This window comes from Ornithodoros turicata, chromosome 1 (assembly GCF_037126465.1).
Source record: "Ornithodoros turicata isolate Travis chromosome 1, ASM3712646v1, whole genome shotgun sequence".
NCBI classification, from domain to species: Eukaryota; Metazoa; Arthropoda; class Arachnida; order Ixodida; family Argasidae; genus Ornithodoros; species Ornithodoros turicata.
Window position 1 is genome coordinate 121,055,613 of NC_088201.1, and position 25,304 is coordinate 121,080,916.

The window sequence follows — 25,304 nt, forward strand, 5'->3', positions numbered from 1 at the left end:
TCCTACTTACCGAAGAAGAACATGAATATGAATACGCGCAGCAACTGGAATACCAACATCGAGTTGGAACTATTACGTCGAAGCAAAGATATTCAAGAAGTCAGATGCAGCAGCTACAAGACGCATAGCGCTCACTCCGCTGCTATGATTGCGCAACGTCAGCGTATCTCATTACCGTCTGGCGTGATCGACCGTCCTAAGACAGAGATTACTCAGTGGTCAATTCTACTGAATGATCCGACAGTCACAACAATTGAAGCTAATATATTGCAAGGTCCGTACTCCGCCGGAAACTGCATGCATTGCTTGCAGACCACTGCGGTCGCAACACAGCATTGCACGTGAGTCAGATTCCACAAGATAGGGCGAACGACTCGATGGATCGTGTGATGAATTTCGATAACGTTGACATTTGTAATGATAGGACAGCAGACCGTGAACACTACCCCAGACCAGATGACTTGGAAGGGACGGGGAAACTGGAAACCGATAATCAACAAATGCCCAAGGAATTACCAAAACAAACGAACACTGATTTCCTCGCCATAGCCACGACAGGCCCCAGGATATTATGGAGCCAAGACACCGACATTCTAACCTCGAACGACAGAGGTGAAGAAAAACCGCATAACCTGTCAACTAAACGTCCATTCTTCCCGCCCAGTACATGCTGAACAGCATCCACACTCTATAGAGTGATTGGACTTGAACAGAACTTTGGGTATATGCATAGAATATCTGGGTATAGAATATCTGGGTCATAGAATATCTACTCACATGACATCGGTCAACATCCTTACACGTACACAGCAAGAAAATTGGTGTGGCACCAAAAAAACGTCGACCGCCATGGAAGGTTTCGTCTGTAGCGACCGGTCTGTTATAGGAGAGAAGTTGTTGCCAAACGACAGTGCGCTACAAACTTCAAGGCAGTCATCAACATTGGTCGAAGACAGTTTCTTCAACATATATTTCCCTCCTCAAGTAATGGCGTGCATCATGCACTCCGTCGAGAACGTAACGCGAACGACGAGGCGTGCAGAGCAACTTTCGGTACCTGATGAAGAGGTGCAGAATTCTTGGACCAGGGGTTTCCGATGTAGTCGACACAACGAAGAGGTCATCTGATGGGTGGCAAAGTCGCTCATCACGCTTCTTCGCGAGCGGCAGCACGTCGAATATTTCCACGCTCCGAATTACGAAGACGACGACGTTCGAGTCCCCTCTGACGCGATCCCACATTGGGCGCGTTAGGTTCGTGCTCCGGGAACATTCCCTCTTTCAGGGGATCACTTAACACCTCCAAAGTGACTTCCGGTGCACGTTCCCGGGTGCACCCTGCGCACCCCTTCTTCGGAGCCGGGGAGCCGGAGAACGCTGGGGAAGAGCGAGGCCAGTTCCGGAGCGTGACGCATGTTCCGGTATACTGCCTTTCGAAATGGCGCGACCTTTGGAACACCTTGCAACCGGCCATGCTCTTTGTGTTTCCGGAATCATCGGATGTCGGCGCTAAATAGTTATACGATTATAGATGACTGCTATGATCTACTGCTATGTTTGCTTAAAAGCAGACGACAAAAGAAAGCTCGATAGGCGGCGCGCGCTCAGCGGCTCTGGCGCTAGGCTTCCGGATAGGCTCACAAACACCATTAAGTAGAGACACCAAGGGTACGTTCCCCTGAAAACCCGGGTTATGGCGCTCGGGAGCCTGCTTAACGCGCCCATTCTCAGTTCATTCCCTTCTTTTCTCCTCAGCGGTAAACAGCTCATCCCCTCTCACTGTCCTGTCTTGTCTTCAACAACAATTACTGCTGATAAGTACTCAATATTTTTGTAGTTACTTTCCTCATGCTCTCCAAAAGATAACTAAAAACATATTATCAGGTAACCAGGGGTACCAAATAATGCATATCTTACACGCGTATGGACAACTGAAGGTTTAAAAATATTTCACTCATCTCCGGGCAGACAATGACACGTTTTTGTCAACAAAAGAGTGACTTGATACAGACCTAGACACAAAAGTAAACGACGACAAACAAAATATAGTAATACAGAGAAGGTACATATATTAGGAGAATCGGCCTATACTTGTGTGATGACATGCTGCACATGCCAGACAGTAGGACCGCGCGGTAGAAATAATTAGGTGATGCGGACAATCGTAAGGTTGCATCACATGTAGCTCTCGCGTGTCAGTGACAGTAGAGTAACTTTTCTAAGTGCAATCAAAAGATGATACAGTTACTGGAAAAAGTGACGAGTTACAGAAACAAGGTAAGCACATGAAAATGCAGTACAGTTTTCCTGAAGGCACGTAAAAATATCTGGATACAGGTTCTCATATACTTTTACTGACTTTCCTAACAACCGGAGAGATGAATATACCTCAAGACTGTCAAGGATGTTTTAGTTGCAATCCTCATACACAAATATTCTTATCCGCAGTAAAAAAATATCACTTAAGGAATACAGTTCTTAGAAAGAAAAAAAATGATGCATGGGGTCTTACGAAACAGAGAGCTTTCTTACAGCAGCAACGCCAGCAGCTCGATAGAGAAATGTTTCAACATAAAAAAAGAAGCGGACTCGAGAAGGTTCGAAATGGAAGAAAGACACCGACATGCCCCCCGAGAGGCGGAGTCAATTCAGGCTGTGCTACTGCAAACGCTCGTGAATGACCTTCTGCGTTGGAAGCAGCAATTGTTTCATGGTGTTTTATTTATTGATTAAAGTACTTTAATTAAGCATACCTTAGTTCATACATAGTTTAGTTCATACATAGTTACATAAGCATACTTTAGTTCATAGTTCTACAGCAGCGCAAAAACGGGGACAAAAGGAGACGCGTCAAGACTGTATGCTGACACTCAACTAACTAGAGGTTTAATATTTCAACGTTCCCTCTTTTAAAATATTGAACTTCTTGTTAGTTGAGTGGCAGCACATTGTGTTGTCGTGCCTCTTTATGTCTGCGTTTTTTGTGCCGCTGTAAAACTATGACCATATACCGCCTGCCCCACCTCAACGCCTCTTTACAATGTCCTATACATATAGTTCTCGGAGTCATGTGCTCCTCTGCTTTTTATTGTCACTTACATATTTGTTTTGACCTATATTTGTTTTGACCTACATGATGGCAGAAAAAACTCACAGTACTTACAGAAGTGATGTCGAAAACAGCCTTCTTGTCCTACACAAGAATGTTACACATCAGAGTATGTAGCCAATTAGACCAAAATGAAGGGTGGTACACAAGAACGATTACTTTAAGGTATTTTACCTATAGGTGATCATGTGAGAAAAACACATAGCCTCAATCCCAAATCGATGACAAATAGTCTTCAAGAAGTGGTGGCTGTACATTAAAAACTGAGGTGTCTGACGTTCATACAGAATAGTTTGACAGTTCGCGAGATCTACTGCAGCCCTGTACATTTCGCCTATGTACTGAAGGAGGTATTTCTAATAATTCTTAAAGTCGAGGAAAGCAAATAATTAAACAACTTTTCCAAAGCCCCACTCCACAAGCTCGCGGACAGAGCTCATGGCTTCGTTGAATTTCTGTTATTGTGCGTTAAGACAGGCACCACAGTACGGACGCATCAGGAGGGGCCGCAGGGGATAGGCAGTACCTCCATACAGGACAAAGTTCCGTGCTCCCATAAATTGCTCTAGTTGGGAGTTGGGACCACTTTTACGGAGGATCCCTGTTTGGGTACCAACATCGATACTGCAAGCTGACTCTCCTCAGTATGTCTATATCTTACACAAAGTACTGGGAGGTGTCCTACCACCGGGTGCGCTGTCTCAGGTTTTCCCTTGGTTTTTCGAAGACCTTCAAGACGAATATGGGCACAGTTCCCCCTGTAGTCGGCCGAGGACACATACTACTCCCTCGCGTCTCCCACTCCTTCCTGCTGCCCTCTTTCCATCTGTACGCATCTCATAGGCATAGTTGCTTCGCAGCACACCGAATTAAAAGAAAAATAATTACCTGCATGATGCCTGTTTCAGAGACTTCGTGAGACTTTGAGACTTCGTGTTGTGTCTGTCCCTTCGTGTTCCCTAGTCTCGGGTTTTTTTACATTATGCACCTGTTTCCTTGTTGAGGGCCATGGAAGTGTCAGAGGCACATTACCGCCTGATACCTAACACAGTGGTGTCGTTAATGCCAGAGAAGTACAGCCCCTGCTCTTCTGGTGGCTGGCGGACGGGGCGGGTTGTACCATCAATGGAGCCCCATCAGTTATGCAGTGTTGCCTCAACAGCAAGCGTGACAACAATAACTTTATTGTGAGATATTGGGAGTTTCATCGCCAGGGGCGATACTCTACACCATTGCTGGTGGTGATGCGGGGAATGAAATAATGAGCCCCTTCACAGTGAGGATTGAAGCCCTATGGTATCTCGAAAGGTCAAGAAAGCTTTCAGGGCAGAGCGATGATGGGCAGGATGTGGTCACGGACGAAGCAATTTTGTGAGAGAGGGTATCGCAGTGTTGCTCCTTCACTTTAACCGCCTTCGTAAAACAATACAGAACACAATATTTGTTATAACGTACTGTGGCCAGATGTGCGGCCATAGTACTTACAGTGCCGAGCTGTCCCGGGCACTGAGTTGTCAGGCACCGGTTAGACGCTAGCTCGAGCAGATTATGATCGCAGTTTGTAGCAATGTTGTTCACTACATCGGACGCAACAAGTGAGGACGCAGATAAACGCAGGCGAAATAGCTTCTCCGTGTCACAAAATCTGACTGGGTCGGCCTGCCGTCTACGTCCTATACAGAGGGCCTCATCGCCGCCTACGTTTATCCGTTGCGCTGTCCGCAAGGTGTCTGATAGCCGATGTGCTTTCATCTTGCGAGGGCGTGCGAATCTAAATTGTTGAACGACCTCGTCGTCATGCATGTAGCTCAGGGTTAAGCGACCAAGTACTGGCCTGGACCCTGCATCATCACGTGGTTCGGATGTCTCGTGCAGTATTAAATTATATATCTCGTCCCAGTTAAGGAATGATGCCGTGATGCGATCGTCCAAGACGTTCCGGCGTGCCATTAGTTACTCCAGCTCAAACGTCTCAACGGAGTTGCTCGACCAACGTAGATTTCCGAGAAAAAAATATGATGTTGGGGCATGCGTGAACGTGCACCAGAAAAAATATTTTTTTCCCAACGCAGTGTAGAACGGCCGTAGGGCGGGATCGAATGTCGGCTCTGGGCGAAAAACCAGGGCACTCTAAAACACCATTTGTGACGCCGCTGCATGTCGCGAAAGCAATGCTCCGCGCCGTTTCATGTTTCTCGTACTATGGCAAATTTAAAAATTCGTCACGCGCGATCAACAAAAAACGCCCTGGAGATACTTTCAGTATTCGTAGCCGGGATAATTATGTGTACGTGTGTTCAATTCGGTGTTAAATTCGGATCCGTAACTCGTCCACAAATCCCTTTTTTGCACCCCGAATTTGCCGACATTTGCTCGAACTGCCAACTTCGGATTCTTTTTATAAAACAAACCATACATCACATGATATAAAATATTTCTTCTGTGCAATGTATTAGTACTTAACTTCAGGAGAAAAATATAATCAGCTGACATTAGCCAACCATTGCTAAGGAAAAAAATCCCGAACTTGGCACAACATGCGCTGACTTTGCTTGCCCAGTATGTTTTAATGCGTTGATCGCTTGAAGTACGGAAGCTGTCAGAGATGACGCTATCCTTCCTTGAGACGACCTAATTCGAATTTTTTATTTATTTACAAACGTATTCCCTTCACAAGCACCAAAGCGCCCCCTGGTTTTTCACCCGCAGCCGACATTCGATCCCGCCCTACGACCGTTCTAAACTGCGTCGAAAAAAAAATGTTCTGGTGCACATTTGCGCATGTCCCAGCATCATATATTTTTTTCGCGGAAATCGACGTTGGTCGAGCAACACCACTGGAACGTCTGAGCTGGAATGACTCTACAGTGAACGAGAAACACGGGGTGCAAGAACGAGAGAGCGACTGGACCTAAACTCTGTCCTTCCTGATATGGGGTTGAGAGCTTCCTTTCCTAGAGCTGAACTTTCTGATCTCCCGGTGGCCTAGTTCCGAAGAATATACACTGGTGCACCCGTTCTGGGCGCCATATTGCCCGTGTACACCCCGTATTGACTGAAAATACAGAAAATGGTACGTACCCGTGTTGCACAATTGCCTAAGCAGCACGGCAAAATTGGACGTTGAAGCGTGTGAAACGCCCAATTCAGTACGTCGTTATATCCAACAACTTCCCGCAGATGATGACACATGGTTCGAAACAGTCAACGTACGTGGCAATCACATTGTAACGTTTCCTAGAACTCGACAACTCAACTTTCCACGTTCTGGAAGGAACCGTCATCTTGCTTCGCGATGCGATTGCCAATCGGTCGAGCCGACTGAGAGCGAGTGTGGTCGTTTGAGCGAAATCACGCGTCCTACAACTAATGCGCGTGCGCGACAGTCGGATCGGACGATTCATACGGATAAAATGTCGCTGGTTCTTCTAATGATGACGGAATTGCGGCAGGTCAAGCAAAAAACACAATGTTTGATAGGAAGGGATGGCTCTTCTGTAAAGTTACGTGCTTTCAAGTTGCTACAAGCAGCGTGAGTTGCTCTGGCGTATGTCCGTCACCGTCACGAAAGTTTTTCGCTCCTTCGTAGTCTCGGAGCGGGTTGGAAATTTGTTTTATAGAGTTTTGCGATCCCAGTGAAGGGTTCTGAGGGATGTTTGAGAATTGTCATTGCATTACAAGTGGGATTATGTGCTATACTGAGTAAAATGACCACGGGAACTCGTTTCCGCAAAGAAAACGTCAGGTTCCCTTTGGGAAATTTCGGTGTTCAATTCAAGAAATTAACTTCCCGCCAATTGAAATGAAATAAAAATGTAATCAATATGCGGCAAAAGTTATTTGCAGAAAAAAAATCCCTTGACATCATGTCTCTCCTGGGCTTACGTTTTTTACTATGAAATTCTATCATGGTTGGTGGACCACCCTGTATATATGTATAATTTGCAACGCCAGGCTAGTACCAAACACTTTGCGTCGGCGACCCGATACAACCCAAGCATCTCACAATATCGGACCTATATTGGCAGGCCATTGGCGATACGAGTCCAATACGGGACCCGTTTTGCCAGGATTGCCCCATATTGGCTCAAACAAGGCAATATCAGACCCAATATTGCCCGTGTACACCCCGTATTTACTGAAAATGCAGAAAATGGTACGTACCGATGTTGTAAAAATGCACAAGGAGCACGGCAAGATTGGACGTTGAAGCCTGTTAAATGCATAATTCAATCTGTCGTTTCATCAAACAACTTCCCGCAGACAATTCGTCTGCGAGAAGTTGTTGGATGTTACGACGAACTTGATGTAACAACGCTCGATGTGACGATGTTCGAAACAGTAAACATACGTGGCAATCGTACTATAACATTCACTGTAACTCGACAAGAGTAGTATGGGATCTGCTCAAGAAGCCGGCAAGTCACACAGTCGCCTGGACGCCATTAATTAGCAATTAGAGCTAATTGGGACCCCCCACATTAATCAGCACCCTCCAGAGAGTCATTACACTAATTGGGGACCATTTAAGACACGTCCAGACCACTGTGTGAGTTGCCGGCTACTTGAGCTGATAAAAAATAAAAAAATAGGTAGAAAATAAAATGAAAAGATAGAAATAGAGTGGAGAGAAGTTTAGTTGAAGATCAACGACGTCATCTTGAAGAAAGCGTCCCGGAACGGCCGCTGACCGTCGCTGGGCGACGGAGCACAGAGGCAGGTTGCAAAGCATCGCAGCACCAGTTCCGCACATCCTGTGACGTCAGCTGTGACGTCATCATGGCATGTCTGGGCAAGTTAGGACAGCTCTGGACATGCAGGGAGAAAAACACTCATAATACAGAGGCTGGGAAAGCAAGAGTATGCAAACCATCATTAGCTAACAAGAAAAAACAATTAGTTACACAACAAATGAGCCCACCAGAACAGGAGTGCAGAACGATGCGACTGCTCCATCCGAGAGGCAGGCAGAGAACTGACTCGTAATGGTTTTTCTCCTGTATAAAGCCCCGCAGCTGCATCCCCTAGCGGTTACTTTCTCAACTAATCTCACAACAAAATTATTAAGAATCACGCCAGCGCTACTCCCGTTCCCAAGGCAGAAGATGATAGAAAATGCCGGAGATGCCCGGACAACAGCATCCAGCACCCGACGTGCACGGGCACGAAAATCGCAAACAAAGCGGGAACAAAGTTGACGAAAGCATTAGTTACACAACAAATCACCTCACCACAGCAGGAGCGCAGACCGATGCGACTGCTCTCCGTGACAACCAGCCAGAAACTGAGCGAGCGCGGGGAGCGCACGTCTGCTTTCTGCGACAGCCGGAAAGAAACTGACTGGGGCGCCGCTCCGCGGCCGCTACGCATACGCGCTCCTAGCGCCCTCTGGGGCGACCACCTCCGAGAGGCTAAGAGTGAAGAGCATTCCTGCGCCCCCTGCTGGCCGTTCTCATTGGTCGTGAGGCTAAGAGACAAGAGCATTCCTGCGCCCCTTGCTGACCGTTCTCATTGGTCGTGACATCATCCTATTGTCTCAGGGCTACCCTGTTTTTTTCCACTAATGCTCCTTTGGTCAATCTACAATGAAGCCACAGTATGACGTCATCATGCACCTGCGTGGCTCAAGGACGCGTACGCTCTAGACAGGGGACCTATTATTTATTGAATCACTATCCCATGATTATTTCCTTTATTCTTGTATAACGATTGAATAGGAAACTATTGCAGAAGAGCACCATGCATGAAAGCTGATCGTAGGAATTCCAAAGTCTTACTAAATGAGACTTGCAAAAGAACAAAATATCCTAGCACGTAACTCCATCAACGACAAATAAGAGGACTAGACACTCAACAAATTAACACAGAGTACGGGTAACCAGGAGCGCAGAACACAGGGCAGCACTATCGTCAAGACAACAATGTTCCTTGTCAAAAGAGAAAAAAATACTAAGCGTCAACAAAGGAAAGCATGCATATCGGGGCATGTCAGGACACGTCAGGACAAATCGTACGACTGCTGGGCAACAGAGGAAAACAAACACTTGAACAGAGTGAAAAAGGCACTCACCATCATTTTTCCCGTTCACAGCATTCCCTCATTGTATATCCGCTCGTCACAAAATCCACCTGCATCGTCGAACACCATTCACCAGTGACGAACCACACATCCGCACCCCATCAGAGGCAGACAGAACCCCACCGAAGCTACGCTCTTCCACTGACGGCCAACGCCAGGAGCAGAATTTGCGTGTCGAGACCCATCAGTGTCCAAGAGAGAAGTGAATCCTTGCGCCCCCTGCAGGCCGTTCTCATTGGTCGTGACGTCATCCTATTGTCTCAGGGCTACACAGTTTTTTTTCCACTAATGCTCCTCTAGACCAGGTCAACCTGAAACAATAGTCTCTCGGTATGACGTCATCATGCAGGTGCGTGGCTCAAGGACGCATACGCTCTAGACAGGGCACCTGTTATTTATTGAATCACTATCCCTAGATTGTTTCCTTTATTCTACTATAATGATTGCATAGGGAACTATTGCAGAAAACACCATAGACAAGAGGAGATTGTAGCATTTCATTCCCAAAGTCTTACTGTACAGGAAAAAAAATGGTTCAGCAAGACATAAAGTCACACACCTGTCCCCCTCGCAGTTACTCTCTGAACTAAATGAATCGCAAAATTATTAAGAATAGCTCTACTCCCATTCAAGGCAGCACTATCGTCAAGAATATTCCTTGTACAAGAAGAAAAAAACTACATGTAGAAGGAAAGCATGTCAGAACAAGCCCAGGCATGTCAGCACATGTTTGTCAGACAAGGGGGGAAAAAGCGAAAAGAAACAAAGAAGGAAACCAGCATCAAACTATTTCTAAGCACACGCACTCCTCTTATTCAAAAACAGTGCTCATCATAAATCTGCCCAGGACAATACACACTATTTTTCTATTGCCTCACTTTTTTCCAGTAACGGTCAATGCATTGCTACAGACTGCGTGACGTCATCACATCCTGTCTGAAGAAGAAGACACCAGCAAAGACTCCTATTATTTATTGAATCGCAAGATTATTTCCTTTGTCCTACTCTTAATGACATTGATTCTCTCATTAAATTTCAACAAAAAAGCACCCCGCATATTAACGATTTTCACCCCAAAGGCTCATCATGGTCATTAGAATTACAGTAAACTGCCACTGCTCTTTTAAAATAATAAGAGAGACCACTCAACATCACCTCCAGGCTTATGTAATACATGACCCTTTCTATGCTCATACATTCGTTGTCTGAGGCTACACCTGTGAGCAAAAAAGGCGCGGAAGCCGGGGGCAAAGTTCCATTCGCGCATTGCGAGCAAAAAGGCGCGAAAGCACAAGACAGAAGGCCTTTACGGGAACATGATGGCATTCTTACCATATTAATGATTATTGCATTGCAGTTTAGAAAAACTACAACTAAACTATAATTTTAGGAGCCCATTAAAATTCTACTTTCTATGGAAACTATAATTGCCCTATTACTTGGATCGCTATTAATGAAGCGCTCCAATTTTTTCTCTCTTCCCATTTCAGCCTTGTCATGCAGGGAAGCAGACTCACATCCAAAATAATTAATTTACACTGAGGATGCCGTGCTTCAGGAATTCCTATCCTGCGCTCAGATGCAAGGATTTCTTCACGGATACAGCTGACTTCCTCAACATGTCGAACACCCAACAAAATCAAACAAACAATCAGAGAAACCCTATTCTCAGCTGTACCATGCGACTGTCTTCTTCGTAAAATCGGTGATCTGAGGAAGAGAGCAGCGAGATCGCGCACTTGTGCTTGACTTAAAAAAACCTGAAGCATATGCCAATAAACCAAGAAAAAGACACTCATGTCTGGTATCTGATAGTGCCACATACACAGACGCATTGTCGCAAAGAAAGCACAGGACAGGGATAGACAAATTTCCTTAGGTGAGCAGGTAAAAGGCTTAAGACCTCAGGAATAATAGCAGAGTCACTGGACATCGCTACGCGGCTAACACAAGATAACAACAACAAGATAATAGCGGCGGGTAAAATTGCAACACTGCTAAACAATCCCCAACATGCCATCATGACGTCACAAACCAGGAAAAAGAAGCACGCGCGCGCACACAGCAGCTCAGGAATGCACAAGGAGAGGTGCTTTATAGGAATTTCTACTCCACACACTCAGATACCAGCATTTCTGCACAAATACCTATAACGGCTGACTTCCTCAGCATATCGAGGAAAGCGAATACTGACACTCAACATATAACAAAAAACAAACAAATTCCATTCTCATGAACTCTCTCCTCTGCCGAGCGGCTTTCTCCTGCTCTACCTGGATGCTGACTGTTTTCCCTCATCTACATTCTGAGTAAAAGCCGTGAAAGGAGAAAAGAACCGCGAAAAATTACACGCATGTGTGCTCCAATAGCTGTAACTGCAAGAAACCGTAGCGCACGCCAATACACTGAGAAAAAGACACCTATTTCTGCCACCAGATAATTCTTGCATAATGCCACATACACAGTCGCATTACCCTTGCGTAAACAAAGCACAGGGCAGGGATACACAAATATCCTTAGGTGAGCAGGGAAAAGGCTCAAGACCTCAGGTCACCACACATCGCCACGCGGCTAGCACAACATGACACCAACAACATACTAGCGGCGGGAAGAACTGCAACACTGCTAAACAAGTCCAGACATGCCACGATGACGTCACAAATCAGGGGAAAAAGCACACGCATGCACGCACAGAGGACAACGCATTAAACACACGGAGCGCTCAGGAATAATCATAGCGTTACCGCACATCGCTACGAAGCTCAACGTCTAACACAAGACGGCAGCAACAAGATATTAGCGAAGGGTAAAAATTGCAACACTACTGAACAAGTCTAGACATGCGACATCGAATGCGAAAACACTGGTGATCGGGGAAAAGGCCTAAGCCTGCGGCGGATCATCATAGAGCACACACAACTTCATTTTTCTATTTTGCGTAAACTAACCGCGGTCTGCTTGGAAAACGACGTACAAATTTTCTTAGGGAGCAGAGAAATATATAAATTTGTACTCCGTGCTCAGATACCAGCATTTCTGCTGAAAAACCTGCAAAATTAAGCTCTGCTTACTTCGTCAAGATATCGAACACCCAACAAAATCAAACAAACAACCCCACTTCCACTGGTAGAACACTTTTCAGCTTTTGCGCAGGAGGCTTTCTTCTACATAAAAAGTAGAGAAAATAAGAAAAGAGCAGCGAAATATTACACGCACTTTTGCTCGCATAGCTATAAGAGAAAAAAATAAATAAAAGAACGACGCACACGCTAATAAACTGTGACAAAGACACCCTTTTCTGCTATCAGATAATTATTGCATAATGCTAAATACTCATTTGCATTGGCCCTGCGTGAAGAAAGCACAGGACAGGGATACACAATCTATCTTAAAGGGACAGTCGCATCGACCACAGATCGATTCCGAAACCACAGTGAAATGAGATTCCCCGTCCTTCACTGACCATGACTCCGAAAGTCCCGTTCCGATCGATGGAATACTTTTTGCATAATTCGTGTGTAAGCGGCGCTACAGCAGACGACGGAAGCGGGCGTCAAGCGGAACTCCCTGCTGAGAATCTTTAGCAACGTCACATGGAATCTGACCAATAAGAACGCGGCGAGCCAGAGGAGTCCCCGCGGCTTGCAGCTTGCATGAGCAAGGTCAGGGAGACGAAGGCGAAGGCACATACGGAGATGGCGGACTCGGAACGCGGAAGTGGCGAATCGTGCTGTTCAAATGCCTTTAGTAATAGCTCCCGTGACGAATATACATGTCTGATGACGGCCCATATTCGACGGATCAGCTTATTCTGCAAGTCGCTGGTGATGTACGTGCCGCAGCTGCGTTAGCGCAACAGAACGAGCCTCAGGACCACTGCTTTAGGATGATCGGAGTGCTCAATACTTAATCCCGTGACATTCACACTACGACGCAGGAAACAATCCAAGTGTTTGTGCGGCGTCTGTGTTCCTCAGGAACTGGATGAGTACCTATATGCTGCAGTGCTGGTGAAGTGGTAGAGTTGTGCAATGACGGCACGCACCACACGCACGCATCACACTTTGTTCCCAGCTCCCTGTCATCGGCCAGAACTTCTAGTGGTGTATCTACCGCAGTATTGCAGCGACGATCACAGTCTTCGCCTACTGTGCCCACGATAGATAGGCACGTCGAGCAATCCTTATTTTCGTAGTTGTCGTCGTTGTTTGCACACACGACGAATGCCCCATGAAAGTTACGAAGGCTCTAACCAATTGTGCAACTCAAGGGCCGGGTTAGAATTAGAATGATTGTCAGGAAATTAACTATGCTACGTGTTTAGGAAAGTGTGCTTTGTTTTTACAGCTACGTTAGGTTCACTGCTTATTGTGTGTTTACAAGCTGAGTTTGGAGATTCCTTGGACCGAAAAACAGACGACAGATACCTGGGTGTGTCGTCCGCATGATTCGCCAACGTTTTTCCATCCTGGTCCTATCAGGACTATCATCTTTAGTGTACCTCATTTCCTGTTCACACCTACACCATAATAGACTTGCGTAGTTTCCAATTGAGAAGTGTGAAACAGAATCTGTGTTACCACAGTAATCCCGAGAAGTGCAAAGGAATAGGCAGGAGCAATAAACTACCTGGCCATAAGTGACAGTTATACTTTTAATGATAGTGTAATGCTTCTTATCGTTGGCAGTATTATAGCATGTGAGGGATATAACACGTCAAATAATTTCAGGTAACATTTCATAACTCACTAATGGTACAGTTACACCTCATTATCATAGTAAGTGATACATCTGTCTGGGAATGTGCAAAATTTGTCATTTCCACGGAAGATTGTTCTGCCTCGATACAGCAAAACAAATTTTGATACCTGCCATTGATCCAATTTTTTAGCACCACTGTCTTGAAAACAGCTTTCAAGACTGTAACTTCAGAGATCCTTGGCAGAGCATTACCTCTTGTCTATGTATTATAATAATTGTTATAATGACAGGCAATAAGTTATGCAAATGTGAATAAATCTTTGTGTTGACTGAGTGTTGTCCATTCAAGAGCCATTGCACAAGTCCACATCCAACTCTTCACGCACAGATATTTATTATTTGCTATGCACAGACAGTTATCAGCGTGCACCACACTGGCAATGTCCCTTGGGATCTGAAGCGGGGACTCACAAAAATAAAAAAATATAATAAACAGTTTTGTAAGTACTTCAATTGCAATGAAAACGGGACGATTGGACAGTAAATTGGACGGTTTCATTATAACAGTGGTACACAGGAAAAAACTCGGGGTGTTGGGGGGGGGGATCTGGATCGATCTCTGGGCATAACCAAGTGTAAAATTTTAGAAGGGTTAGTACATCCTGAAATGGCCCTCATGCCTCAGACCCCACTACTCAATTAATGCACCTCCCTTTTACAGTAAGAGGCCTCTTACTATCTACGGCATATCCTATCGAAGCTCACAGGACAGCAAATTTGGCCAATGCTTATGTGACAGTGCCTCGTAGAACATGCAGGTTTTCTGTTGAATTGACACTACATCTCTGGTAGCCCCTTTAATGTCTGGAGGTAGGTGCATCATTTTACATTTAACCAGCAGTAATGTATAGCATTACAAAAAAGGAAACAAGGGCTTAATCTCAACGCTGCATCAGCATCATTCATCATCTCACAATAGCGTTGTTGTTGTCAGCCTCTGCACAAAGATTTGAGTGGACCTGAAACGGACCTTTTTTTTTTCTTTTCATTTCCTGCTGTCAAGTTATTTTGTCTTGGCATGTAGCTGTGAGATGTCAGTAGAAGCCATGAAGTCATTCTCTTTACTTCTTGAACTTGGATGAAGAAAGCACTGTTCTGGAAGATCCTAATTTGTCAGAGGCGTCGTAAAGGCATTAGTGTAAAAACCAGGTCTCTCAGCGAAATTGCCGTGCACACACGTACATTGTTTGATGCCGTTTCATGGATGGATGGGACTTGATCAGCAGCACCTGGTCCTTCTATAACACAGAACGTCAAAAGTGCACCTCAAGTTGGCTACGACAACCGCAAAAACCGCCGCCCTACAGCACACAAACAGTTCACAAACAGAGAGATAAAAGGTAACTGGGAAGTGGGTTATGGCGCTTATGTTACGGACAGAGGTACTGTTTGTATAGTGCCTGTTTCTAACACCAGCACACAAACAGCGTCAGTTCTTCCTTTTAGTGATCGGGGTTCATAGTTTGCGAATTGTTCTGTGTCCAAAAATTGTAAACACATTATATGTATTTAAGTAATATACGTACCACTTGCGCTTGACCCTGTCGAACTGCCTGCAGCTGTAATACACATGAAAACCAATCATGTCTACCACATTCCACAAAAGTCACAGGTTCAGTAACAGTGAAAGTTTCATGATAACGCGTCCGACAACGAGAAAAGTCAATCACGTTCATATGAATGACATCACTTGAACTTGTTTATTGTATTTTATTTATCTAGTTATTAATCATAGGTTAGGGGATACCTTACGTTGTACCGATTTCGTCTTTTGCTGCTAAGTTACTCACGCGCAATAGTGACAACCCGATTGGGAAACTACATAGACATTGTGACTTACTGTCGAAGTTGCTGGCTCGCTTTGTTCGTGGAACACTGTCGGAACGGCGTCAAGTTTCAATTCGTTCCTTTTTTGTGTCAATCCAAGTTGCACTTCCATGATGTTCTCATCCAGGTACACATTATCGGTGAAATGCGAGGAGCATACACGGACAGCATGAACACTCCTTGCTTCATCTGGATACCCGCTAGTGATGTAGCTGCTTCCAACTTTCGCTTCGTCTGTGGTCTGGCTGTAGCTGTATCCTTGGCGTGCGAAATCAAACATCGAGGTTTTCGAAGGAAGTTTTCCTGGAGTCGGGAACGCTGCGTCGGTTTCCAAACGACATCCCACGCGAAGGATGCAAGCGTAGCGACAGTATCCAAGTCACTAGAAAGTGTCACATGTGAATACGGGCGACGTGCCGGAAAAAAACAAAGCAGCCCCAGACTTGGCGGCAGACGACAGCGTCCTTCACAGCGGATTAGCCAGATTCGACCTTGCGTCACGCGATGTTGTTGGCGCTGGCGCTTTCGAGGATCAAAACGAAACCGGATCTTTTAAATTCGATTCCTCATCACCCGGTCCTGTTTTGGAAGGAGAAAATTTGGCAAATAGCTCGGTGGTAGTGTACCGAACACATTGGTATTGGATTCGTAACCACGGTTCCGGATGCGACAGTCCCTTTAAGCGAGCACGAAAAGTCACTTCTACTCGAACAGCTTAATACCACAAAGTCTGAATTTTTGCAAAGAAAATAAAGCCTGAACAGCGCTACGAAGGTGACAGACACATACTAACAAACAAACAAACAAACAAACAAACACTTCTTCGAGTCTGTATTATCTTTTAAAAAATAACGAAAGCACACATAAAAAAAATCAAATCGGCTAGGTAGCCCACCAGACGTTGTGCCTTTAAGTTGGCTGCACGCAATGCGCGGAAGCATGCTGTGAAGCCAACTTGCGGTTTTGCTGGATGCACATGAAGTCCGATTCCAATTCGAAATCGCGCTAAGGACGTGCCAAATGTGGAATTTTCGCAAGATTAATCCCAATACCTGGAATTCTGTTCATTTTAGCGGGAATGCTGGCGCTTGTGCTCCATTATTCGAAATTTTCGAATATTCGAATTTCTCGATTATCAAATTTTCGAATACGAATAGGGTTCGAATATCAACAATATTCGAACAACATTCGAAATTTCGAATATTCGCACACCTCTAGTGAATACTGACACTCAACGATATATAACAAAAAACAAACAAATTCCATTCTCATGAACTCTCCTCTGCCGAGCGGCTTTCTCCTGCTCTACCTGGATGCTGACTTTTTCCCCCCTCACCTACATTCTGAGTAAAAGCAGTGACAGAAGAAAAGACCCGCGAAAAATTACACGCATTTGTGTCACAGGACAGCGATACACAAATTTCCTTAAGTGAGCAGGGAAAAGGCTAAAGTCGTACCGCTCAGGAATAATCGGAGAATCACCGCTTATAGCTACGCGGCTAGCGCTTGAACAGCGCTATGAACGTGACAGATACATACAAACAAACAAACAAACAAACAAACAAACAAACAAACAAACAAACAAACAAACAAACAAACAAACAAACAAACAAACAAACAAACAAACAAACAAACAAACAAACAAACAAACAAACAAACAAACAAACAAACAAACAAACAAACAAACAAACAAACAAACAAACAAACAAACAAACAAACAAACAAACAAACAAACAAACAAACAAACAAACAAACAAACAAACAAACAAACAAACAAACAAACAAACAAACAAACAAACAAACAAACAAACAAACAAACAAACAAACAAACAAACAAACAAACAAACAAACAAACAAACAAACAAACAAACAAACAAACAAACAAACAAACAAACAAACAAACAAACAAACAAACAAACAAACAAACAAACAAACAAACAAACAAACAAACACTTCTATTCATTTCTATTGATAAAGGCGTAAACCACACTACAAGAACAAAGCACGCTGCTTCAGGAAAGCGTATCAAATGCATCGTAACAGGACCGGCTCTCATAAAATAGCCTGCCCAAAACGAAGACTTCACCAGGTTCGCGAGGTAATTCCATTAAAAACGCTCTCGATCTATCCTACAGATAGCAATGCAAGCGCTGCTACCCTTATTTTTTAAGCCACTATTCCACGCAATAGTACATAAATGTATCACTCGTGTCACATGAAAAGGCACACACAAAGAACTTACTTGTCAAGTGGGATCCCTGGTTCAGGAAAGCGCGCGCACCCGCGCGCACACATACACAGACACACACTCACATTTTCACACTCACAAACACAAAGTCTATTCTCACAACCACATAAATCCATATTATTCCTCAGGTCAATAATTATCTAACCATCGTCAAAAGATGGCTCACTCTTGTATGCGATCGCAAAGCGATAGGTCCTCGTTCCGGATGTAATAGGATATCGCCACTCGGCCGACGCGAACCAAAAAAGAAAGAAAGGAATGCGCGTTCGCTATACCTCCACAAAGAAAACGGTGCCGTGCTTCTACGCAGCGCTCATCATACAGGAGTGAATTGTCTTCTTCGTTTTCCTTTTATTTTCTTGCACCCATATATTTTGCAAGAATACTATAGAGCAGAACGGACAAATGTGAACATCATTCGCTACACACTGTAGCTCTCATCATTTTTAAACCAAACCACTTAACATGTGTTCATAGGTCTTCACTAAATAGGTGAGCCGATAATGACTCAAAATGAAATGAAATCAAATAAAATAATCATTCCAGCATCGCTGGCTGCAAGCTTGGGTACCCTGCTTGGGTCTGCTGGCGCTGGAATAAAAGATTTATCGCGAGGGTACTACAATGGTGAGCTCTGCTGCTGTTTAAGTGATAAAACAGTGCTCTGCTTAAACAGCAGCAGAGCTCACCATTGTAGTACCCTCGCGATAAATCTTTTATTCCAGCGCCAGCAGACCCAAGCAGGGTACCCAAGCTTGCAGCCAGCGATGCTGGAATGATTATTTTATTTGATTTCATTTCATTTTGAGTCATTATCGGCTCACCTATTTAGTGAAGACCTATGAACACATGTTAAGTGGTTTGGTTTAAAAATGATGAGAGCTACAGTGTGTAGCGAATGATGTTCACATTTGTCCGTTCTGCTCTATAGTATTCTTGCAAAATATATGGGTGCAAGAAAATAAAAGGAAAACGAAGAAGACAATTCACTCCTGTATGATGAGCGCTGCGTTGAAGCACGGCACCGTTTTCTTTGTGGAGGTATAGCGAACGCGCATTCCTTTCTTTCTTTTTTGGTTCGCGTCGGCCGAGTGGCGATATCCTATTACATCCGGAACGAGGACCTATCGCTTTGCGATCGCATACAGGAGTGAGCCATCTTTTGACGATGGTTAGATAATTATTGACCTGAGGAATAATATGGATTTATGTGGTTGTGAGAATAGACTTTGTGTTTGTGAGTCTTCGTTTTGGGCAGGCTATTTTATGAGAGCCGGTCCTGTTACGATGCATTTGATACGCTTTCCTGAAGCAGCGTGCTTTGTTCTTGTAGTGTGGTTTACGCCTTTATCAATAGAAATGAATAGAAGTGTTTGTTTGTTTGTTTGTTTGTTTGTTTGTTTGTTTGTTTGTTTGTTTGTTTGTTTGTTTGTTTGTTTGTATGTTTGTTTGTTAGTATGTATCTGTCACGTTTCTAGCGCTGTTCAAGCGCTAGCCGCGTAGCGATAAACGGTGATTCTCCGATTATTCCTGAGCGGTACGACTTAAGCCTTTTCCCTGCTCACTTAAGGAAATTTGTGTATCCCTGTCCTGTGACACAAATGCGTGTAATTTTTCGCGGTTCTTTTCTTCTGTCACTGCTTTTACTCAGAATGTAGGTGAGGGGGAAAAAGTCAGCATCCAGGTAGAGCAGGAGAAAGCCGCTCGGCAGAGGAGAGTTCATGAGAATGGAATTTGTTTGTTTTTTGTTATATATCGTTGAGTGTCAGTATTCACTAGAGGTGTGCGAATATTCGAAATTTCGAATGTTGTTCGAATATTGTTGATATTCGAACCCTATTCGTATTCGAAAATTTGATAATCGAGAAATTCGAATATTCGAAAATTTCGAATAATGGAGCACAAGCGCCAGCATTCCCGCTAAAATGAACAGAATTCCAGGTATTGGGATTAATCTTGCGAAAATTCCACATTTGGCACGTCCTTAGCGCGATTTCCAATTGGAATCGGACTTCATGTGCATCCAGCAAAACCGCAAGTTGGCTTCACAGCATGCTTCCGCGCATTGCGTGCAGCCAACTTAAAGGCACAACGTCTGGTAGGCTACCTAGCCGATTTGATTTTTTTTAATGTGTGCTTTCGTTATTTTTTAAAAGATAATACAGACTCGAAGAAGTGTTTGTTTGTTTGTTTGTTAGTATGTGTCTGTCACCTTCGTAGCGCTGTTCAGGCTTTATTTTCTTTGCAAAAATTCAGACTTTATGGTATTAAGCTGTTCGAGTAGAAGTGACTTTCCGTGCTCGCTTAAGATAGATTGTGTATCCCTGTCCTGTGCTTTCTTCACGCAGGGCCAATGCAAATGAGTATTTAGCATTATGCAATAATTATCTGATAGCAGAAAAGGGTGTCTTTGTCACAGTTTATTAGCGTGTGCGTCGTTCTTTTATTAATTTTTTTCTCTTATAGCTATGCGAGCAAAAGTGCGTGTAATATTACGCTGCTCTTTTCTTATTTTCTCTACTTTTTATGTAGAAGAAAGCCTCCTGCGTAAAAGCTGAATAGTGTTCTACCAGTGGAAGTGGGGTTGTTTGTTTGATTTTGTTGGGTGTTCGATATCTTGATGAAGTAAGCAGAGCTTAACTTTGCAGGTTTTTGAGCAGAAATGCTGGTATCTGAGCACGGAGTACAAATTTATATATTTCTCTGCTCCCTAAGAAAATTTGTACGTCGTTTTCCAAGCAGACCGCGTTTAGTTTACGCAAAATAGAAAAATGAAGTTGTGTGTGCTCTATGATGATCCGCCGCAGGCTTAGCCCTTTTCCCCGATCACCAGTGTTTTCGCATTCGATGTCGCATGTCTAGACTTGTTCAGTAGTGTTGCAATTTTTACCCTTCGCTAATATCTTGTTGCTGCCGTCTTGTGTTAGACGTTGAGCTTCGTAGCGATGTGCGGTAACGCTACGATTATTCCTGAGCGCTCCGTGTGTTTAATGCGTTGTCCTCTGTGCGTGCATGCGTGTGCTTTTTCCCCTGATTTGTGACGTCATCGTGGCATGTCTGGACTTGTTTAGCAGTGTTGCAGTTCTTCCCGCCGCTAGTATGTTGTTGGTGTCATGTTGTGCTAGCCGCGTGGCGATGTGTGGTGACCTGAGGTCTTAAGCCTTTTCCCTGCTCACCTAAGGATATTTCTGTATCCCTGTCCTGTGCTTTCTTTACGCAAGGGTAATGCGACTGTGTATGTGGCATTATGCAAGAATTATCTGGTGGCAGAAATAGGTGTCTTTTTCTCAGTGTATTGGCGTGCGCTACGGTTTCTTGCAGTTACAGCTATTGGAGCACACATGCGTGTAATTTTTCGCGGTTCTTTTCTCCTTTCACGGCTTTTACTCGGAATGTAGATGAAGGGAAACAGTCAGCATCCAGGTAGAGCAGGAGAAAGCCGCTCGGCAGAGGAGAGAGTTCATGAGAATGGAATTTGTTTGTTTTTTGTTATATGTTGAGTGTCAGTATTCGCTTTCCTCGATATGTTGAGGAAGTCAGCCGTTATAGGTATTTGTGCAGAAATGCTGGTATCTGAGTGTGTGGAGTAGAAATTCCTATAAAGCACCTCTCCTTGTGCATTCCTGAGCTGCTGTGTGCGCGCGCGTGCTTCTTTTTCCTGGTTTGCGACGTCATGATGGCATGTCGGGGCTTGTTTAGCAGTGTTGCAATTTTACCCGCCGCTATTATCTTGTTGTTGTTATCTTGTGTTAGCCGCGTAGCGATGTCCAGTGACTCTGCTATTATTCCTGAGGTCTTAAGCCTTTTCCCTGCTCACCTAAGGAAATTTGTGTATCCCTGTCCTGTGCTTTCTTTGCGACAATGCGTCTGTGTATGTGGCACTATCAGATACCAGACATGAGTGTCTTTTTCTTGTTTTATTGGCATATGCTTCAGGTTTTTTTAAGTCAAGCACAAGTGCGCGCTCTCGCTGCTCTCTTCCTCAGATCACCGATTTTACGAAGAAGACAGTCGCATGGTACAGCTGAGAATAGGGTTTCTCTGATTGTTTGTTTGATTTTGTTGGGTGTTCGACATGTTGAGGAAGTCAGCTGTATCCGTGAAGAAATGCTTGCATCTGAGCGCAGGATAGGAATTCCTGAAGCACGGCATCCTCAGTGTAAATTAATTATTTTGGATGTGAGTCTGCTTCCCTGCATGACAAGGCTGAAATGGGAAGAGAGAAAAAATTGGAGCGCTTCATTAATAGCGATCCAAGTAATAGGGCAATTATAGTTTCCATAGAAAGTAGAATTTTAATGGGCTTCTAAAATTATAGTTTAGTTGTAGTTTTTCTAAACTGCAATGCAATAATCATTAATATGGTAAGAATGCCATCATGTTCCCGTAAAGGCGTTCTGTCTTGTGCTTTCGCGCCTTTTTGCTCGCAATGCGCGAATGGAACTTTGCCCCCTGGCTTTCGCGCCTTTTTTGCTCACAGGTGTAGTCTCAGACAACGAATGTATGAGCATAGAAAGGGTCATGTATTACATAAGCCTGGAGGTGATGTTGAGTGGTCTCACTTATTATTTTAAAAGAGCAGTGGCAGTTTACTGTAATTCTAGTGACCATGATGAGCCTTTGGGGTGAAAATCGTTAATATGCGGGGTGCTTTTTTGTTGAATTTTAATGAGAGAATCAATGTCATTAAGAGTAGGACAAAGGAAATAATCTTGCGATTCAATAAATAATAGGAGTCTTTGCCAGTGTCTTCTTCTTCAGACAGGATGTGATGACGTCACGCAGTCTGTAGCAATGCATTGACCGTTACTGGAAAAAAGTGTGGCAATAGAAAAATAGTGTGTATTGTCCTGGGCAGATTTATGATGAGCACTGTTTTTGAATAAGAGGAGTGCGTGTGCTTAGAAATAGTTTGATGCTGGTTTCCTTCTTTGTTTCTTTTCGCTTTTTCCCCCCTTGTCTGACAAACATGTGCTGACATGCCTGGGCTTGTTCTGACATGCTTTCCTTCTACATGTAGTTTTTTTTTTTGTACAAGGAATATTCTTGACGATAGTGCTGCCTTGAATGGGAGTAGAGCTATTCTTAATTATTTTGCGATTCATTTAGTTCAGAGAGTAACCGCGAGGGGGACAGGTGTGTGACTTTATGTCTTGCTGAACCATTTTTTTTCCTGTACAGTAAGACTTTGGGAATGAAATGCTACAATCTCCTCTTGTCTATGGTGTTTTTCTGCAATAGTTCCCTATGCAATCATTATAGTAGAATAAAGGAAATAATCTAGGGATAGTGATTCAATAAATAACAGGTGCCCTGTCTAGAGCGTACACATCCTTGAGCCACGCACCTGCATGATGACGTCATACCGAGAGACTATTGTTTCAGGTTGACCTTGTCTAGAGGAGCATTAGTGGAAAAAAAATGTGTAGCCCTGAGACAATAGGATGACGTCACGACCAATGAGAACGGCCTGCAGGGGGCGCAAGGATTCACTTCTCTCTTGGACACTGACGGGTCTCGACACGCAAATTCTGCTCCTGGCGTTGGCCGTCAGTGGAAGAGCGTAGCTTCGGTGGGGTTCTGTCTGCCTCTGATGGGGTGCGGATGTGTGGTTCGTCACTGGTGAATGGTGTTCGACGATGCAGGTGGATTTTGTGACGAGCGGATATACAATGAGGGAATGCTGTGAACGGGAAAAATGATGGTGAGTGCCTTTTTCACTCTGTTCAAGTGTTTGTTTTCCTCTGTTGCCCAGCAGTCGTACGATTTGTCCTGACGTGTCCTGACATGCCCTGATATGCATGCTTTCCTTTGTTGACGCTTAGTATTTTTTTCTCTTTTGACAAGGAACATTGTTGTCTTGACGATAGTGCTGCCCTGAGTTCTGCGCTCCTGGTTACCCGTACTCTGTGTTAATTTGTTGAGTGTCTAGTCCTCTTATTTGTCGTTGATGGAGTTACGTGCTAGGATATTTTGTTCTTTTGCAAGTCTCATTTAGTAAGACTTTGGAATTCCTACGATCAGCTTTCATGCATGGTGCTCTTCTGCAATAGTTTCCTATTCAATCGTTATACAAGAATAAAGGAAATAATCATGGGATAGTGATTCAATAAATAATAGGTCCCCTGTCTAGAGCGTACGCGTCCTTGAGCCACGCAGGTGCATGATGACGTCATACTGTGGCTTCATTGTAGATTGACCAAAGGAGCATTAGTGGAAAAAAACAGGGTAGCCCTGAGACAATAGGATGACGTCACGACCAATGAGAACGGTCAGCAGGGGGCGCAGGAATGCTCTTCTCTCTTAGCCTCACGACCAATGAGAACGGCCAGCAGGGGGCGCAGGAATGCTCTTCACTCTTAGCCTCTCGGAGGTGGTCGCCCCAGAGGGCGCTAGGAGCGCGTATGCGTAGCGGCCGCGGAGCGGCGCCCCAGTCAGTTTCTTTCCGGCTGTCGCAGAAAGCAGACGTGCGCTCCCCGCGCTCGCTCAGTTTCTGGCTGGTTGTCACGGAGAGCAGTCGCATCGGTCTGCGCTCCTGCTGTGGTGAGGTGATTTGTTTGCGACTAATGCTTTCGTCAACTTTGTTCCCGCTTTGTTTGCGATTTTCGTGCCCGTGCACGTCGGGTGCTGGATGCTGTTGTCCGGGCATCTCCGGCATTTTCTATCATCTTCTGCCTTGGGAACGGGAGTAGCGCTGGCGTGATTCTTAATAATTTTGTTGTGAGATTAGTTGAGAAAGTAACCGCTAGGGGATGCAGCTGCGGGGCTTTATACAGGAGAAAAACCATTACGAGTCAGTTCTCTGCCTGCCTCTCGGATGGAGCAGTCGCATCGTTCTGCACTCCTGTTCTGGTGGGCTCATTTGTTGTGTAACTAATTGTTTTTTCTTGTTAGCTAATGATGGTTTGCATACTCTTGCTTTCCCAGCCTCTGTATTATGAGTGTTTTTCTCCCTGCATGTCCAGAGCTGTCCTAACTTGCCCAGACATGCCATGATGACGTCACAGCTGACGTCACAGGATGTGCGGAACTGGTGCTGCGATGCTTTGCAACCTGCCTCTGTGCTCCGTCGCCCAGCGACGGTCAGCGCCCGTTCCGGGACGCTTTCTTCAAGATGACGTCGTTGATCTTCAACTAAACTTCTCTCCACTCTATTTCTATATTTTCATTTTATTTTCTACCTATTTTTTAATTTTTTATCAGCTCAAGTAGCCGGCAACTCACACAGTGGTCTGGACGTGTCTTAAATGGTCCCCAATTAGTGTAATGACTCTCTGGAG